Raw genomic sequence first — 10,515 nt, forward strand, 5'->3', positions numbered from 1 at the left:
CTTGTGGAAAGAAATCCCAGACACCCGTTTGGTGTAATAGTCAGGTGTCCCAAAACTTTCGTCCATATAGAGTGTGTGTGTGTGTGTGTGTGTGTGTGTGTGTGTGTGTGTGTGTGTGTGTGTGTGTATAAAACATCTCCCTTTTCTCTTTAGATGGATCATCAAATTAATAAATGGGTCAACCACTGTCCTCGATCCTTGATTTTGGTTCCTACCTCACAACAATCATTATTAATTACTAGAGACACCAGCTATAGTAAACATTACAGGGAGAACATAGCAATATAACTTATTTAAGGAAAAGAAATTCCATATAGACAATATTTTTCTTGCTTCTCTTTTCTCTAAAGCTGCATTACATATACGTTCCGGAGAAGTCCATAAAACAATTTAGTTGAAATAAATATTGTGTTGCTATAGCAGCAATCTTGGTATTAAATTGTATGGGAAAAGTAACCAGCAACCCCTGGATTAACAGAAGGGTTTCAGTAGTAGATGAGAGATAATTAATCAGGCATTCATTACATATTACAGAGTAACGCATAAACATATAGTATCCCAAAACATCTGTCTTTTGTACGCTTTATGCATATTTGCGTTCCTTAACCCCTTGACTGCTAACGACGGAATGGTGACGTCGCTAGCAGTCCCAGTCAGATGCTAACGACGGCACCATGCCGTCGCTAGCACTACCTTACCTTGATGGAGGTCTGTGGACCCCCATCACCACCTACCCCTCATATTGAAGGGCATCACTGGGACCACCCGATCCGGCCGGTAACGTCGCGCGTAATGACAATTGTCAGTTAAAGCGGTATGGGGGCATGCTGCTTAGATGCCTGTATCTCAGGCATCTAAGCAGCTACAGACCCCCAACATATACCGTTGGAAAGGTAATGCTTGTGAAAAAAGAATAAAAAATATAAAGTTAAAAAAATGATTTGGGGGTCTCTAAAGGCAGATAAATAAAGATCAAAATTGCCTAGAGACCCCCTAATTAAATTATCTAAACATAAACTAGTTTAACTTTATAAAAAAAAAAAAAGTTTAAGTATTCTAGCTAAATGATCACTGTGGTAGCCAATGTTACCACGGTGATCATATAGCTATGAAAAGTCACATTCCCTTTTTAAAAATGGCCGATACTAAATTTTAACCCCATGATCCCTTTGATCAAAATCCACCATTTAGCCTGTGCGGTATGTGAGTAACCATCTCATCGCTGGAGCGCCTTGCATTTTTTACTGCAAAAACTTATTTTTGCTGTAAAAGTGATTTTTTTTTCTCCCTTTACCATCATTTCTTTGGGGTTGTAAGAATGGTGTGTGTGCTTCTGTGAGTGAATGTACGGAAAGTATGGTGTGTGCTTCTGCGAGTGAATGGTCAGTAATTAGGGTTGACGCCTTAACGTGGCATTACTGCTCACGTAAGAAGTTAAAGTACACATTTGCAAAAACTACACCCCTTGGCGCATCAAATGAGGGGCTGTATGTGTTTCTAGTACAAACCTGGAGTGCGCAAGACACAAATGAACATGTCGCTATGGTTAGAAAAAACATATTTTCTAGCCAAAGTGACATATTCCATCAATATTTGTTCACTCAACTTTTGTCCTAGAAATACATGTAAGCTCCAAGGGGTGTAGTTTCTTGAAATGTATACTTTATGTACCCTAATTTAACTTCCCAGATGTCTAGACCACTTTAACTTCAGATATAGCAGATTGGAGAATCTTGTTAAAAAATTGTCTTAAAACATTTAGGGGTGATGTCTGCATTTAGACAGCTCTAGACAGCTAGGAAATTAAATTATGGTACATAAAATATATATTTTCAGAAACTACACACTTGGCGCATCAAATGAGGGGCTGCATGTATTCGTAGCACAAGACTGGAGTGCGCAAGACATAAATGAACTTGTCGCTTTTAATAAATTTTTTTTTATTTTTTTTTTTAGAAGTGTGAAATTCACTTATTTGTTGTGCACGTCAGATTTGTGATCCAAATACAACTAAGACCTCATTTGCTGAAGCTGGGGGTGTAGTTTCTAAAAATATATAGTTTTGTTGGCATATTTTAACATCCGAGGCAGCTAGAGCTGTTTAATTGACGGCAGCCATGCATTAAATTTAAAGATGTCTTTTGTGATCTAAAATAAATTTAACTTTTAGCAATAAAATATTAGAAAAACAGTCTACTGTTCTCAATTTCTGTTTATTTTAGACCGGTTACCTACTACAAATATTTAGCAACACAGCTTTTGATATTAGAGTTTAGAAAAATAACATTACAAACTAGTTTTTATTGAGTCGGAAGTGACAAATTACACTTTTTTCCCATTTTTGGCTTTATTTTGCAAACCTAATGAGACATACACATATAAAAATTGTATATTTGGAATCTGCTGGGTGTGCTGAAAAAGACAATATATGGTTTGTAGAATTTATTCCCAAGAAATGTACTTCTAAACGCGTTTAAACGTGAGATGCACCAAAATGCCGAAAACCAGTTTAGCACCAGGGTGGGAAATGGCTTAGCAGCCAAGGGGTTAAAATACAGTGCTGTATCAATATAAGCCTTCAATACTTAACATTCTGTCCAGGAAGATGTCATTTTCTGCTATAAAAAATGTTTATGCTCCAAGCATAAGAAAAACATAAAGCAAAGACTCATGGGACTTTAAGAGTTAAACAGAATAAAAATATAAAAATCTAAATGTCTTCATTTTTTTAAATACAGATTTTATGTCTTCTTAATTACTTTTCCATTTTGTTCCAGGTGTAGACTCTTCCGCAAAAAAAATATTCATGGAAAAGCCATACATTTCAGAAAGCTGGGTCCAAACCAAGGCGAGTGGGAGATTAAATAAATAAAAATGGCATTCCTAGCATTATATTAAGATATAAGCTTGCAAGCAAGTCCTCATTTTTATATTGATTTGTCAAGTGGAGCTTTTCTCAAAGAGATAAAATTATTTTTTAAATGCAGGCAATTTAGGGCAACAATCCTATGATAACCAGTGTAACATATAGACTAGAATTCTAAGCTATTTGAAGGTACAATGGGGGGAAAAAATCCAAGTAAGGTTTTGAAAAGGCTTTTCTTTGCAGATACATCTTATTTCAGACTACTACGTATCCATACAGTCTGCTACAGACACAACAGCATGATTATTACCGTGTCATGTCAACTTCTTATATCTGCATGTTAAATGCCTTTAAGTTGTAAAATGGTTTTTGTATAAAAAAAAATAGCGTCTGATATGCTAGAGACAGGAAGACCTCAAATATGACATTTTTGGTTCTTGAAGAACAAATTACTATGTAAGTTTCTTTTGTACTTTAATATGTAAGATTACAAAGCTACACTCTCCAAAAACGTAGCGATATATATATATATATATATATATATATATTTATTTATTTATTTATAGAGAACAGCTCTAGGGCCAAATGCTAAATGTGGAACAAACAAAATATTTCACTGGTTTCCATGGCAATTTTTCCACATTTATATCTGTGTTTTTTTTAAATATGGCCCAATTGGGGGTTATGTGTTAAAGTATATTCCTCGTGGAAGTTTGAAAAGTAGTCTTATTACCGTAGCAACCAATAGAACAGCTCAATTGCTAAAAACACTTCATCAGAGCGACTTTTACAGTGAATACCCAATTGCGTCTAGAATCCCAAAATAGTCTGATGTAGATCCAACGGGCACCAGCATAATTGTTCAGAAATCCCTGTGTGGTTCCTTCCTCTCTTTGTAGTAATGAGGCTTGGCGTACGACATTAGCAATGCACAAGTAGGCCATGTTATGTACGCTGGAGAAGCCAACAAGCCAACAACATGGAGTGGGCTATAGATTTTTGTAACATAACAGTGATCTACATATCCTGACGTTAGCATTAGTACTATATATTCAGAGGTAGACACAGTATAAATGGAGTGAGACGGGACAGGTAGTGGTTATAAAAGGTAACGCTTATGCTGAATAGATCCACAAAATGAAAATAATACAATATAACTCGGCACTTTGTTAATTGGCATGTTTATTCCACCACGGGGCAACGTTTCCATCCTACTACAGGTGGCTTGAAAAAGATCCTGGAGTTGGATCGAAATGTTGCCATGTGGTGGAATAAACACATCAATTCACTGAGTTATATTGTTTTACTGTAATATTTTTATGTGATATATAGTAGCCAGACCAGCTCTGTTAATCTTTAATAATTTGTATTACACTCAATACCAAAAAAAAAAAAAACCCCACTCCGTTACACAAAAGACCACTCTACTGCAACGATGCCAGCCATCCTTGCATCCAGCAAACGTGTACAAGTTGCTAGGAATCTGGGCCAGGTTTCTTGTGGGCCTTAGGTAACTATTTCTCAAGTCGGGTCCTCAAGAACCAACACAGGTGATCTCTTTCTTCTCACCTGAGCACTGATGGCAGTATAATTGGTCTGAGAGACAGACACTGATTTTATCTGCCGTTGATTAGATTAGATGTCTGAGCCCTGGGGCTGAATAAAAACTCTCTAAGGCATCCAACTCATTTGTCAGGTAGGGTGACCACTTGAGCCATTTTTGTTTTTACATGTTGCTGACCAGCACACTTAGGGCTACCCTGCAGTATTTGGGATATATATGAAGTCACAGAAGAGGATTGCTTACGCAGTTGTACATCCCACATACGGCAGAGCAACGCTTTACAAGATCTGGTCAGCAACATATGAAAAGCACGCATGTGGGCACCCTACTGCTAGGAGAGAATACAGATTGCTGGCTACGCGAGATTCATGATGATGTCCCAGGACATTTGTGCCTATGCCATGCTGTTAATTCTTTACACTAATAAAGTCTGTACAAGTGCTGTCTTTGGGGCCACAAAACTTCATAGCTTATGGCTCCCAACCCACATCAGCTAAGCTATGCAACACGGGCTCTTGGCTTTACCCAGAAACAAGGCGGATACGACCCGCGGGGTTTCACACAAGGCTAAGCACTTTTGTTATAAAACACAGACCCTCACTGGCATTTCAGAGAAAACCAAAACCGCTGCAGATCAATATTACTGAGCTGTATGCATTCCTTCTGTTGCTATTATGGGAAGCACGCTCTCCTGTGAAAGCTTTCATCCGATTCCAATCAATACCCTCACTGGAGCCTTCTCAAACCGCACGAGCGGCTTTACCCCGCCACCCACACTTTTCCTTCCCAGCATCTTTCTTTTTCTGCTCTACAGGAGGGAAAACTGTCTTACAGCGTGGCAGTAAAAGGATGGTTAGAATCGCTGTTTGGATTGTAACACTGCCTAGGGAACAATGAGCCACTCAGATCTATTATGTGGAACGCACCACATATAGCACCAAAACATTGTAGAGCACTGTATATTGTGTCATATAGCAGAGACACTCAACTTACAATACACTGTTTAGACTGCAATTATGTACTTTTCATAACTTTTATTATTTAAGCTTGCGCATGGACAATAAGAGAGCAGGTATAACTCAAGGACTCCATTGGCGCCATAATGCAACACAGTGTTATGATATTTTCATAAAGAGCAAATATATCTTCCTCTTAACTTCTGCCTTCAAAACAATTTCATTGCAGAAAATGCTTTCAACCATTGCTAATGAAAACTCAATTTTTTGGCTCCATTTAATAAGACCCCAATACCTATTCAGGATGGCTCTTTCTAATTAGAGCACTCACAGGACTATCCTATACGTCAGCCCAAAACGTGATCCATCATTCTTAACAACCCAAGAACTCTGCACCTAAACCTGACAAGGACCATCCGATCACTACTGAATTTGATTGAAAGGGTTCTGCAAGCTTCCCAGCGGCTAAACGCTAGAATAACTCACGGATCATTCGGTTCTTTAGCTTTACTTGTAATACACTCACCACAAACAACAAGTCTGCGTTGGGGTTCACCTGGACTAAAATGGTTATGTATGATGTGAGGTCTGGGTGAATCCAATCTGAACAGAGCTCTAACAAGATAGGTGAACAGCTAAAGCTTCATTTTTTAAATGAATATAAATATTGCTGAAGCACAAAATCCACTTGTAAATGTGAGATTCAACAGAGTCAGGGAATTTTCTTACAAACAGGTGGTCATGGAAAATGCCTATTGTGAGGGTATATTAAGGGTCAAAAAGGCATCTTGCATAAATACCCAAACTTTTAACTTTTTTCCTAGACTGGATCCTGTAGTAAATGTTATCTGAAAGACGGAGCAAATCTCATCATAAAATCTGTGGGTAAGTAAGAGCATCCCCAAGCAGACCATATTGAAAGGATGCCAGGTGTCCTGTCTTGGGTGCCATAAAGTCTTATAGGGGACCAGGCACTGGGGTCACGCATGGGAAGCAGCACCTCTTCAGAGTTATGATTTAAGAAACATGGTTAAGTTTCCACAGCAGAATCATAACAGGAAGGTGTTCTGTGTGCTGACAATGTGACCTTCAGAATGATAGCAAACGTGGCAGGAGAGAGTTAACAGGGCCTGAGAAGTAAGAATAGGTCACCTAGCTATCAGGTAGACAGGGAGTGTTTAGTATTTTTACATCTGTAATAACATGGGGGACAGTTACCATAACAACAATATATGACAAAAGAAAACATCAGAATGCCAAGGTTTATGAGCCAGCTCGTTAGGCGTGCCGTAAAGTGCCTGCGCTACACACTCCCCTCCCATGTGACCACAAAGAGGCGTCTCCCAGAGACAAAGGAAAAAGATTCCTATAAGAATGGGACTCCGAGGGAAAACTTTCAATTTCATTTTTTTGTAACATCTTTTGACAAGGAGCTTTCAACCTCTAAAGATTCCCACAGATTATTTTACTTCTGTATTTCATAATTTTTCTGTTTTTATCCCTGTTTATTTTATACTGCGTTGTATATATTTTTGTATGACCTCTGTAACCATTATTCTTTTAATAAGTCCTACGACTATTCTTGCTCAGTTTAAATATAAATGAATCGGGTCGGTCTTTATGCTCTAATTTGGAACTAATAGCTTTCAGGGATAACTGGCGTTATCATGTTACATTTTTTTTTAATTGGGAAGTTTTATCTTGTTTGACCACATTTGCTTTTTCTATAGTTTGAGAAGTTTAGGGGGTTACCGAAGCCTCCATAGGTATATTTAAAACCTTAAATAGAAATCACTGGTGTCAGTAAATAAAGTTTTGGGGTCATGGGATGAACAGGTTTGGGGTAGTTGCTCTGGGCCCTGCAGGGAGAGCAGAAAGTGAGCTTGTGGGCCGTTTTTTCCGCTTAACCTTTTCATACCCATGTCCTCCTTAACACCACGGTAAGAGCCGGCAGGCAGGCAGAGGTTCCTGCTGTCGGAGCGTCCGTGACACAGGTGCATTGGATGTAGACACAGCAATGCGAAACAGGTTTTTGCTGGAGAGAGCTCACTTTGCGCCACATTTTCTATGGGATATGCTATTCCACAGATGGTCAGATGGTACTTTTCTATATGATCATTACCACACATCTATAATAATGAGAAATAGTTATCTGATGTATTGATTTGCGTCTGTCAGATGAAGCTTTTAATTCCTTTCTTAGTACTTTTTAACAGAGATACAGAAATTAGCAAGATTCTATTATCCTTATAAGTCACCAAATGTTCCTCAAAAACAACCAACACAAATGGATGAGATTATGAGTATTTAGGAGAGATACTAACTGCCCAGATAGCTCACTGCAGCCTTAATAATTCATACAACCGGTTTTTGTTCCCTGTTATAATGAAAAACATATCCATTTTAAACCCCATATTGGAAAAAGGTCCTACCTATATCAGATATCTTCAACCATGAATGGGTTACTAGAAGTTTTCAGAGAAGAAACACCGTTTCCAGGCACCCAAAATACTGTCATGGAGATGGAGTTTTCAAAAAAAGGGCAGAGATTATAGCGCTTAATCTTTTTTCCATTAATAGATATGATTTGACGTCAGATGCACAATTTAGAAGCAAAGCAGTGCAGAGGATGGAAGCAAAGCAGAAGCCTCCGATCCTACAGATTGTAGGGAATCTAGTTATTGTTTGCAGGACGGTTCAATGTCGGCAAGGGGATTTCAGACATTTGCCTTAATGCATGGCTACAGAGTCATTTACACTCCTTGTCAAGGCTGGGATTTTTTTTACAGTTCATGTTGTGTTTTATTACACTACCACTATCAGCAGAATACCAAGTCTTTATCACACTGCTAACTGGCACTTCGCTGCAGCTTGGAAGCTGTTAAAACATCTTAACACTTTCAGCGACAATATGAAGGCTATGCCACACACCAAACGTAACAATGCTGTTATTGTGGGATGGAAACTGGTAATGAGAAAGAAAAAAACAGGGCTACGGGGACAGAGAGGATATGGCATCAAGAAAACTCATACATGTCCTTTTGGGGGTTTCACAGTTCAAGTATATTTTGTTGTCTATCTCTGGTTCACAGAAAGCTGAACTCGACAACGAGTGCGTCACAGAGAATACACAAGATGTATATACTGCCCATGTTCCACACATCCAGCCTATACTACACAGAGTAGAGCAGGAGAGGTCAAACTGTAGCTTTCCAGCTGTTCTTGAACTACATATCCCATGATTCTTTGCCAAGATGGTGTACTCACCATATAAGGAAAATATACCGCAACCTGGTGATATCACTAAGACTATTTAAATTTTTTTATTTTTTTTTAAATCTCAATGCATTTCTATTTTTGAGGATAGTGGAAGAAGATGGATATGAATGAACTATCCATGCGGAAAAACTACTTGTGGACAATGAGTAGAGGCTGATGCATGAACGCGAAAAAGAATTTATAATATAGTACAAGTGCTCTTCCACTTCATTTCTGGCATCAATACAGCCCTGTATGCAAATACCAACAAGACAGATCTCTTTGATGGTCAAACGCAATATAAAAGTAAACAGACCAACACAGAAGAAATATTAACGTCAAATCCCTCATTAAAATGCTGCTGTTCTTGAAATACATGAAATGTGTCGCTGAATTACCTGAACCCACCTAACAGACCATAACTCCCATCCATCTGGGCTGCACGATGCATAAAGTAGACGTCCAGGCATTTTTTGACGAGGTGGTTCTTCCACAATGGCATGCAGTCACTGGGAGAAGTCAAAGGCATTCCCCCCCCCAAGCTATTTCTGGGTGTTTTTGACACAGATCTCTGTAAGCAGATACTTTCATGTCTAGTATTGCATTTCTAGAGGTCAGTGCTCGCAAAGATCTCGCCAAGGAGAAAAATAATACAACTGCAAATCATTATTCCTTATTACCCACATATCAAAATGACTACATTTTCACATTTAAATTTGCAAATTAAATCTCCATTTCACATTTGGAAATGCAGATAATGCACGTTAAATGGCAATAAAGTACACTGCCATGGGAATTCTTGCTGCTTGCCATTTTCTTCCAGCGGAAAGAATCAGTACTGAAAAGGTTAATAGGTTATACATCCTTTCTTTGTCACTTTAAGGGTTAACTGTTCTGTTTAGTATTCTACTCATAAATGTGCAATAAGTACAGAAAAGGAGATTAATTACAGAATAATATGCTAAATTCTGTCTCCATGGGATCATCCGCACTGGATGAGACATATGTTGACACTTGAACCACCAACAGGACTCGGCTAATGTTTGGGAGATGGGGGCAACACACTGCCTTGTACCAGCTTTTCTGGACACGCTCGTCCCTGAATAGGCACTTGTTGATGAGCTCCATATGAAATATCTTTTGAAGACTCCAAAGTGTCCTCTGATCACCGCAAACACATCATATTCCCAACTGTGGGAGACGATTAAACTCCACCTTTCTCTTTTCAGTATTTGCTTAATATTACTGATTACCAATTTGCCAGAATTGCCATCTGCTACTGTGGTTCTTATCCTCTACGCGAAGCAGTAGTTAGTCCAAACTAATCAAGAGTTGTTTGTTAGTCAAGCTCCCAGGGTACATTGAGGCCAAGTAGGACCTTTGGATAATGCAGTCAAGAATAAATAAAAACGGGATGAGCACAAAATGAAACATTTTCAAAATATGCTAAAAATACATTAGTGAAAAGTATTGTGTTTTAGGAACACATTTCAATAGTGCAGTACTGTCGAACTCTGTCATGTTCTGTAAACATTCTGTAAACATATTACACATGTAAAAATGGGTGCAAGCTATGAAGGCCAAGTTATTGCCATAGAGTGAAGTATTATGGAACGGTGGACCTTTCACTGTTACAAACATTAGTTGGCTTTGTGTTGCGAGGTAGTAGGTTACATTCAACTTACCATCTTTGGCTTACAGAACCATGAGGCTCCAGCAAAGAGATGGCCTTGCTGATTTCTATATTTTCAGAATCCAAATTCCGTAACATTATGTAGGTTGTGAAGTTACTTTGAAGTTATGATCGTACAAACACCAAATACCTTCTTGCGCAGACTCCATAATGAATCGTGAAATGTTGATCACATATT

Source organism: Sceloporus occidentalis, unplaced genomic scaffold, assembly GCF_023333645.1.
Source record: "Sceloporus occidentalis isolate IW3139 unplaced genomic scaffold, rSceOcc1.0.p SCAF_48, whole genome shotgun sequence".
NCBI lineage: Eukaryota > Metazoa > Chordata > Lepidosauria > Squamata > Phrynosomatidae > Sceloporus > Sceloporus occidentalis.